Raw genomic sequence first — 9,410 nt, 5'->3', positions numbered from 1 at the left:
TTGAGTTGTTTAAATGACACCTTCCTGGTCCGGGAAGTGGACAAAACCCACTACACATTAATCATGGGTCCCGGTAGGACCTAAAGAAGGCAAAAAATCCCACTTTTTTGACGCTTCGTTTTTTGCCCGTTTTTCAGGTCCGCGGCTGTCGTGAATTCTCCTTTTGTGAGGTGCCAAAACAACACTTTTCTGGTCCGGGAGGTGGACAAAACCCACCACACATTAATCAGGGGTCCCGGTAGGACCTAAAGAAGGCAAAAAATCCCACTTTTCTGACGCTTCGTTTTTTGCCCGTTTTTCAGGTCCGCAGCTGTCGATTTTTCGCCTTTGTTTGAGTTGTTTAAATGACACCTTCCTGGTCCGGGAAGTGGACAAAACCCACCACACATTAATCAGGGGTCCCGGCAGGACCTAAAGAAGGCAAAAAATCCCACTTTTCTGACTCTTCGTTTTTTTGCCCGTTTTTCAGGTCCACGGCTGTCGATTTTTCGCCTTTGTACTGTAACTAAAACGCACATGTACGCCCACCAACAAAATAGTAATAGTTATTACTTTTGAAAGAAATTCAGTGTTACGTTTGCAGTGGGCAAATTGTATTACATTTGTGGGAAATGTATTAATATTTGCAGGATTATTACATTCAAAGCTGCAGATTTGTATTACGTTTGTGTGCAGTTATTACGTTTTCGGGTTGTAACAAACGACATCAGCAGATAAAAGTTTCAACGTTAGCATATTCCTTTCCTTTGTTTTGCCTTTTAACTTCTTTTCAGGGACAGGAACTGTGTATATTTTATGTAAATTTGTAGTGGGTTTTTTTGTTTACATGGTTTTCATATCATATTTGACTGCGTTTGAATCTTGTTGTAAGACATTCGTGTTTTTTGGAAAGAAACTAAAGCAGCATCGCCTCTCATCCGTGGAAGCACGCCCACTAAGCCACTGAGATAACGAAGCAAGAATGCTCACACAGTAATTGGCTTTTATCTGCTGTGTGGCCAATTTGAAGATAGACATGTTTTTGTGTTTGTTTGTTTTTTTTCCTCCCACCTTTGACATATTATTTCTTTAATCTCCTAATTCTCTCCCACAACAGTGGAAATGTATGCTGTAAAAAACGGTGTGTTTGATGTCGTGTTCTGTCGAATGGCACTATCTGAGAACCTGCCAGCCTTGTCTTGTCCTGTGGCGTTTTTTTTTTTTTCTGCTACATGTGAAAGCACTCTGAATAAGTGGTGCACTTACCTTGGCTTTACGCTCTAAATCAACTAATCAACTATTTTTTAAATAAAGGAAAGAGTGTCACAAAATCGTCTGATGCTGCATGTTCATTACCTTTAAGTTCTATTGCATATACGACACTGAAAGTGTATTTGATGCATTTTTTTTTCTTCTACTTGGTATATAAAGTGCAAGAGAAGGTGTTACAGCAGATTCCCAAACCAGATTTGGGTTCAGAGACCCAAAGGTGCTGAGAAAAGCTAGCAGTAGCGTAGAAGAAAAAAACAAAAACAGAACGATGATTAAATTGGAAGCCAATTATTTCCACAGCATAAAGAGAGAAAATAGTTTTTATGCAGCTAGATACCATTTTCCAACTAAATTTATGATTGTGAGTTGAGTTTCCATGGGAAAAAAATATATATATACAGTAATGTTAAAAAGTATTTACCCCCTTTTTTTGCACTTTTGTCACACTTAAAATATTTCAGATCATCAAGCAAATTAAAATATTAGTCAATTCAACGGAAAATGCAGTTAAGGTAAGGCAAGTTTTTTTTTCTAATGCACTTTTCTGGTAAAATTTTTGGTGATTTAAAAAAAAAAATGTTCATTTTTTCAACTTGCTTCTAATGCACTTTTCTGGTCAAAAAACCCAGGAAAACCTCACACACACTCAACAGGGGCCCGAGAAGCATCCAAAAATGGCATAAAATGACACCTTTTGAGGGCGGTGATTTTTTAAAAAAAACGTAAGGGGTTAGTATGTTGTTTTTTTCATTTTTTCAACTTGCTTCTAATGCACTTTTCTCGTCAAAAACCCGGGGAAACCTCACACACACTCAACAGGGGCCCGAGAAGCATCCAAAAATGGCATAAAAGAACGTAAGGGGTTAGTATGTCATTTTTTTTTCATTTTTTCAACTTGCTTCTAATACACTTTTCTGGTCAAAAAAAGACGGAAAACCTCACACACACTCAACAGGGGCCCGAGAAGCATCCAAAAATGGCATAAAATGCCAGCTTTTGAGGGCATTGATTTCTGAAAAAAACGTAAGGGTTTAGTATGTCGTTTTTTTTTATTTTTTCAACGTCGTATGTCGTCGTATGTCGTTTTTTTTTTTTTTCATTTTTTCAACTTCCTTCTAATGCACTTTTCTGGTTAAAAAACCCAGGAAAACCTCACACACACTCAACAGGGGCCCGAGAAGCATCCAAACATTGCATAAAATGCCAGCTTTTGAGGGCGGGAATTTTTGGAAAAAAAACGTAAGGGGTTAGTATGTTGTTTTTTTCATTTTTTCAACTTGCTTCTAATGCACTTTTCTGGTCAAAAAAAGACGGGAGACCTCACACACACTCAACAGGGGCCCGAGAAGCATCCAAAAATAGCATAAAATGCCAACTTTTGAGGGCGGTGATTTTTGGAAAAAAAACGTAAGGGGTTAGTATGTTGTTTTTTTCATTTTTTCAACTTGCTTCTAATGCACTTTTCTGGTCAAAAAAAGACGGAAAACCTCACACACACTCAACAGGGGCCCGAGAAGCATCCAAAAATGGCATGAAATGCCAGCTTTTGAGGGCATTGATTTTTGAAAAAAAACGTAAGGGGTTAGTATGTCGTTTTTTTCAATTTTTTCAACTTGCTGAAAATGCACTTTTCTGGTCAAGAAAACAGCGGAAACCTCACACACACTCAACAGGGGGGCCAGAAGAGCACAAAAATGGCATAAAATGCCAAAGTTTGAGGGTGTTGATTTTTTTAAAAAACGTAAGGGGTTAGTATGTCGTTTTTTTCAATTTTTTCAACTTGCTGAAAATGTACTTTTCTGGTCAAAAAAACAGCGGAAACCTAACACACACTCAACAGGGGGCCCAGAAGCACCCAAAAATGGCATAAAATGCCAGTTTTAAAATTTGTGATTTTTGACAAAAATGTAAGGGGTTAGTATGTCGTTTTTTTCAATTTTTTCAACTTGCTGAAAATGCACTTTTCTGGTCAAAAAAACCTCACACACACTCAACGGGGGGCCCAGAAGCACCCAAAAATGGCATAAAAAAACGTAAGGGGTTAGTATGTCATTTTTTTTTTCATTTTTTCAACTTGCTTCTAATACACTTTTCTGGTCAAAAAAAGACGGAAAACCTCACACACACTCAACAGGGGCCCGAGAAGCATCCAAAAATGGCATAAAATGCCAGCTTTTGAGGGCATTGATTTTTGAAAAAAACGTAAGGGTTTAGTATGTCGTTTTTTTTAATTTTTTCAACGTCGTATGTCGTCGTATGTCGTCGTATGTCGTTTTTTTTTTTTTTTTTTTTTTCAACTTCCTTCTAATGCACTTTTCTGGTTAAAAAACCCAGGAAAACCTCACACACACTCAACAGGGGCCCGAGAAGCATCCAAACATTGCATAAAATGCCAGCTTTTGAGGGCGGGAATTTTTGGAAAAAAAACGTAAGGGGTTAGTATGTTGTTTTTTTCATTTTTCAACTTGCTTCTAATGCACTTTTCTGGTCAAAAAAAGACGGGAGACCTCACACATACTCAACAGGGGCCCGAGAAGCATCCAAAAATAGCATAAAATGCCAACTTTTGAGGGCGGTGATTTTTGGAAAAAAAACGTAAGGGGTTAGTATGTTGTTTTTTTCATTTTTTCAACTTGCTTCTAATGCACTTTTCTCATCAAAAACCCGGGGACACCTCACACACACTCAACAGGGGCCCGAGAAGCATCCAAAAATGGCATAAAATGCCAGGTTTTGAGGGCATTGATTTATGAAAAAAAACGTAAGGGGTTAGTATGTCGTTTTTTTCAATTTTTTCAACTTGCTGAAAATGCACTTTTCTGGTCAAGAAAACAGCGGAAACCTCACACACACTCAACAGGGGGCCCAGAAGAGCACAAAAATGGCATAAAATGCCAAAGTTTGAGGGTGTTGATTTTTTTTAAAAACGTAAGGGGTTAGTATGTCGTTTTTTTCAATTTTTTCAACTTGCTGAAAATGTACTTTTCTGGTCAAAAAAACAGCGGAAACCTAACACACACTCAACAGGGGGCCCAGAAGCACCCAAAAATGGCATAAAATGCCAGTTTTAAAATTTGTGATTTTTGACAAAAATGTAAGGGGTTAGTATGTCGTTTTTTTCAATTTTTTCAACTTGCTGAAAATGCACTTTTCTGGTCAAAAAAACCTCACACACACTCAACGGGGGGCCCAGAAGCACCCAAAAATGGCATAAAATGCCAGCTTTTGAGGGCATTGATTTTTGAAAAAAATACGTAAGGGTTTAGTATGTCGTTTTTTTTAATTTTTTCAACTTGCTTCTAATGCACTTTTCTGGTCAAAAAAAGACGGGAAACCTCACACACACTCAACAGGGGCCCGAGAAGCATCCAAAAATGGCATAAAATGCCAGCTTTTGAGGGCATTGATTTTTGAAAAAAAATGTAAGGGGTTAGTATGTCGTTTTTTTTTCATTTTTTCAACTTCTTTCTAATGCACTTTTCTGGTCAAAAAAAGACGGGAAACCTCACACACACTCAACAGGGGCCCGAGAAGCATCCAAAAATGGCATAAAATGCCAGCTTTTGAGGGCATTGATTTTTGAAAAAAACGTAAGGGGTTAGTATGTCGTTTTTTTCAATTTTTTCAACTTGCTGAAAATGCACTTTTCTGGTCAAGAAAACAGCGGAAACCTCACACACACTCAACAGGGGGCCCAGAAGAGCACAAAAATGGCATAAAATGCCAAAGTTTGAGGGTGTTGATTTTTTTAAAAAACGTAAGGGGTTAGTATGTCGTTTTTTTCAATTTTTTCAACTTGCTGAAAATGCACTTTTCTGGTCAAAAAAACCTCACACACACTCAACGGGGGGCCCAGAAGCACCCAAAAATGGCATAAAATGCCAGCTTTTGAGGGCATTGATTTTTGAAAAAAAAACGTAAGGGGTTAGTATGTCGTTTTTTTTTTTCATTTTTTCAACTTCTTTCTAATGCACTTTTCTGGTCAAAAAACCCAGGAAAACCTCACACACACTCAACAGGGGCCCGAGAAGCATCCAAACATTGCATAAAATGCCAGCTTTTGAGGGCGGGAATTTTTGACAAAAGACGTAAGGGGTTAGTATGTCGTTTTTTGTCATTTTTTCAACTTCCTTCTAATGCACTTTTCTGGTCAAAAAAGACGGGAAACCTCACACACACTCAACAGGGGCCAGACAAGCATCCAAAAATGGCATAAAATGCCAGCTTTTGAGGGCGGTGATTTTTGAAAAAAAATGTAAGGGGTTATAGTATGTCGTTTTTTTTAATTCTTTCAACTTGCTTCTAATGCACTTTTCTGGTCAAAAAACCAGGGGAGACCTCACACACACTCAACAGGGGCCCGACAAGCATCCGAAAATAGCATAAAATGCCAACTTTTGAGGGTGGTGATTTTTGGAAAAAGACGTAAGGGGTTAGTATGTTGTTTTTTTTCATTTTTTCAACTTGCTTCTAATGCACTTTTCTGGTCAAAAAAAGACGGGAAACCTCACACACACTCAACAGGGGCCCGAGAAGCATCCAAAAATTTCATAAAATGACACCTTTTGAGGGCAGTGATTTTTGGGAAAAAAAAAACGTAAGGGGTTAGTATGTCGGGTTTTTTTTCAGTTTTTAAACTTGCTTCTAATGCACTTTTCTGGTCAAAAAACCTGGGGAAACCTCACACACACTCAACAGGGGCCCGAGAAGCTTCCAAAAATGGCATAAAATGCCAGGTTTTGAGGGCATTAATTTTTGAAAAAAAACGTAAGGGCTTAGTATGTCGTTTTTTTTCATTTTTCAACTTGCTTCTAATGCACTTTTCTGGTCAAAAAACCCGGGGAAACCTCACACACACTCAACAGGGGCCCGAGAAGCATCCAAAAATGTCATAAAATGACACCTTTTGAGGGCAGTGATTTTTGGAAAAAAAAAAACGTAAGGGGTTAGTATGTTGTTTTTTTCATTTTTTCAACTTGCTTCTAATGCACTTTTCTCGTCAAAAACCCGGGGAAACCTCACACACACTCAACAGGGGCCCGAGAAGCATCCAAACATTGCATAAAATGCCAGCTTTTGAGGGCGGGAATTTTTGACAAAAAACGTAAGGGGTTAGTATGTCGTTTTTTGTCATTTTTTCAACTTCCTTCTAATGCACTTTTCTGGTCAAAAAAAGACGGGAAACCTCACACACACTAAACAGGGGCCCGAGAAGCATCCAAAAATGTCATAAAATGACACCTTTTGAGGGCAGTGATTTTTGGAAAAAAACGTAAGGGGTTAGTATGTCGTTTTTTTTTCAGTTTTTAAACTTGCTTCTAATGCACTTTTCTGGTCAAAAAACCCGGGGAAACCTCACACACACTCAACAGGGGCCCGAGAAGCTTCCAAAAATGGCATAAAATGCCAGGTTTTGAGGGCATCAATTTTTGAAAAAAAACGTAAGGGGTTAGTATGTCGTTTTTTTCATTTTTTCAACTTGCTTCTAATGCACTTTTCTGGTCAAAAAAAGACGGGAAACCTCACACACACTCAACAGGGGCCCGAGAAGCATCCAAAAATGGCATAAAATGACACCTTTTGAGAGCAGTGATTTTTGGACGAAAAAAAAACGTAAGGGGTTAGTATGTTGTTTTTTTTCATTTTTTCAACTTGCTGCTAATGCACTTTTCTGGTCAAAAAACCAAGGGAGACCTCACACACACTCAACAGGGGCTCGAGAAGCATCCAAAAATGGCATAAAATGCCAGCTTTTGAGGGCGGGAATTTTTGACAAAAAACGTAAGGGGTTAGTATGTCGTTTTTTTTTTTCATTTTTTCAACCTGCTTCTAATGCACTTTTCTGGTCAAAAAAAGACGGGAAACCTCACACACACTCAACAGGGGCCCGAGAAACATCCAAAAATAACATAAAATGCCAGATTTTGAGGGCGGTGATTTTTGAAAAAAAACGTAAGGGGTTAGTATGTCGTTTTTTTTTCATTTTTTCAACTTGCTTCTAATGCACTTTTCTGGTCAAAAAACCAAGGGAGACCACACACACACTCAACAGGGGCCCAAGAAGCATCCAAAAATGGCATAAAATGCCAGCTTTTGAGGGCGGGAATTTTTGACAAAAAACGTAAGGGGTTAGTATGTCGTTTTTTTTTCATTTTTTCAACCTGCTTCTAATGCACTTTTCTGGTCAAAAAAAGACGGGAAACCTCACACACACTCAACAGGGGCCCGAGAAACATCCAAAAATAACATAAAATGCCAGATTTTGAGGGCGGTGATTTTTGAAAAAAAACGTAAGGGGTTAGTATGTCGTTTTTTTTTCATTTTTTCAACTTGCTTCTAACGCACTTTTCTGGTCAAAAAACCAAGGGAGACCACACACACACTCAACAGGGGCCCAAGAAGCATCCAAAAATGGCATAAAATGCCAGCTTTTGAGGGCGGGAATTTTTGACAAAAAACGTAAGGGGTTAGTATGTCGTTTTTTTCATTTTTTCAACTTGCTTCTAATGCACTTTTCTGGTCAAAAAACCAGGGGAGACCTCACACACACTCAACAGGGGCCCGACAAGCATCCGAAAATAGCATAAAATGCCAACTTTTGAGGGTGGTGATTTTTGGAAAAAGACGTAAGGGGTTAGTATGTTGTTTTTTTTCATTTTTTCAACTTGCTTCTAATGCACTTTTCTGGTCAAAAAAAGACGGGAAACCTCACACACACTCAACAGGGGCCCGAGAAGCATCCAAAAATTTCATAAAATGACACCTTTTGAGGGCAGTGATTTTTGGAAAAAAAAAACGTAAGGGGTTAGTATGTCGGGTTTTTTTTTCAGTTTTTAAACTTGCTTCTAATGCACTTTTCTGGTCAAAAAACCTGGGGAAACCTCACACACACTCAACAGGGGCCCGAGAAGCTTCCAAAAATGGCATAAAATGCCAGGTTTTGAGGGCATTAATTTTTGAAAAAAAACGTAAGGGCTTAGTATGTCGTTTTTTTTCATTTTTCAACTTGCTTCTAATGCACTTTTCTGGTCAAAAAACCCGGGGAAACCTCACACACACTCAACAGGGGCCCGAGAAGCATCCAAAAATGTCATAAAATGACACCTTTTGAGGGCAGTGATTTTTGGAAAAAAAAAAACGTAAGGGGTTAGTATGTTGTTTTTTTCATTTTTTCAACTTGCTTCTAATGCACTTTTCTCGTCAAAAACCCGGGGAAACCTCACACACACTCAACAGGGGCCCGAGAAGCATCCAAACATTGCATAAAATGCCAGCTTTTGAGGGCGGGAATTTTTGACAAAAAACGTAAGGGGTTAGTATGTCGTTTTTTGTCATTTTTTCAACTTCCTTCTAATGCACTTTTCTGGTCAAAAAACCCGGGGAAACCTCACACACACTCAACAGGGGCCCGAGAAGCTTCCAAAAATGGCATAAAATGCCAGGTTTTGAGGGCATCAATTTTTGAAAAAAAACGTAAGGGGTTAGTATGTCGTTTTTTTCATTTTTTCAACTTGCTTCTAATGCACTTTTCTGGTCAAAAAAAGACGGGAAACCTCACACACACTCAACAGGGGCCCGAGAAGCATCCAAAAATGGCATAAAATGACACCTTTTGAGAGCAGTGATTTTTGGACGAAAAAAAAACGTAAGGGGTTAGTATGTTGTTTTTTTTCATTTTTTCAACTTGCTGCTAATGCACTTTTCTGGTCAAAAAACCAAGGGAGACCTCACACACACTCAACAGGGGCTCGAGAAGCATCCAAAAATGGCATAAAATGCCAGCTTTTGAGGGCGGGAATTTTTGACAAAAAACGTAAGGGGTTAGTATGTCGTTTTTTTTTCATTTTTTCAACTTGCTTCTAATGCACTTTTCTGGTCAAAAAACCAAGGGAGACCACACACACACTCAACAGGGGCCCAAGAAGCATCCAAAAATGGCATAAAATGCCAGCTTTTGAGGGCGGGAATTTTTGACAAAAAACGTAAGGGGTTAGTATGTCGTTTTTTTTTTCATTTTTTCAACCTGCTTCTAATGCACTTTTCTGGTCAAAAAAAGACGGGAAACCTCACACACACTCAACAGGGGCCCGAGAAACATCCAAAAATAACATAAAATGCCAGATTTTGAGGGCGGTGATTTTTGAAAAAAAACGTAAGGG

The sequence above is a fragment of the Doryrhamphus excisus genome, chromosome 17 (assembly GCF_030265055.1).
Source record: "Doryrhamphus excisus isolate RoL2022-K1 chromosome 17, RoL_Dexc_1.0, whole genome shotgun sequence".
Classification (NCBI taxonomy): Eukaryota; Metazoa; Chordata; class Actinopteri; order Syngnathiformes; family Syngnathidae; genus Doryrhamphus; species Doryrhamphus excisus.
This window is presented reverse-complemented; position numbering follows the sequence as displayed.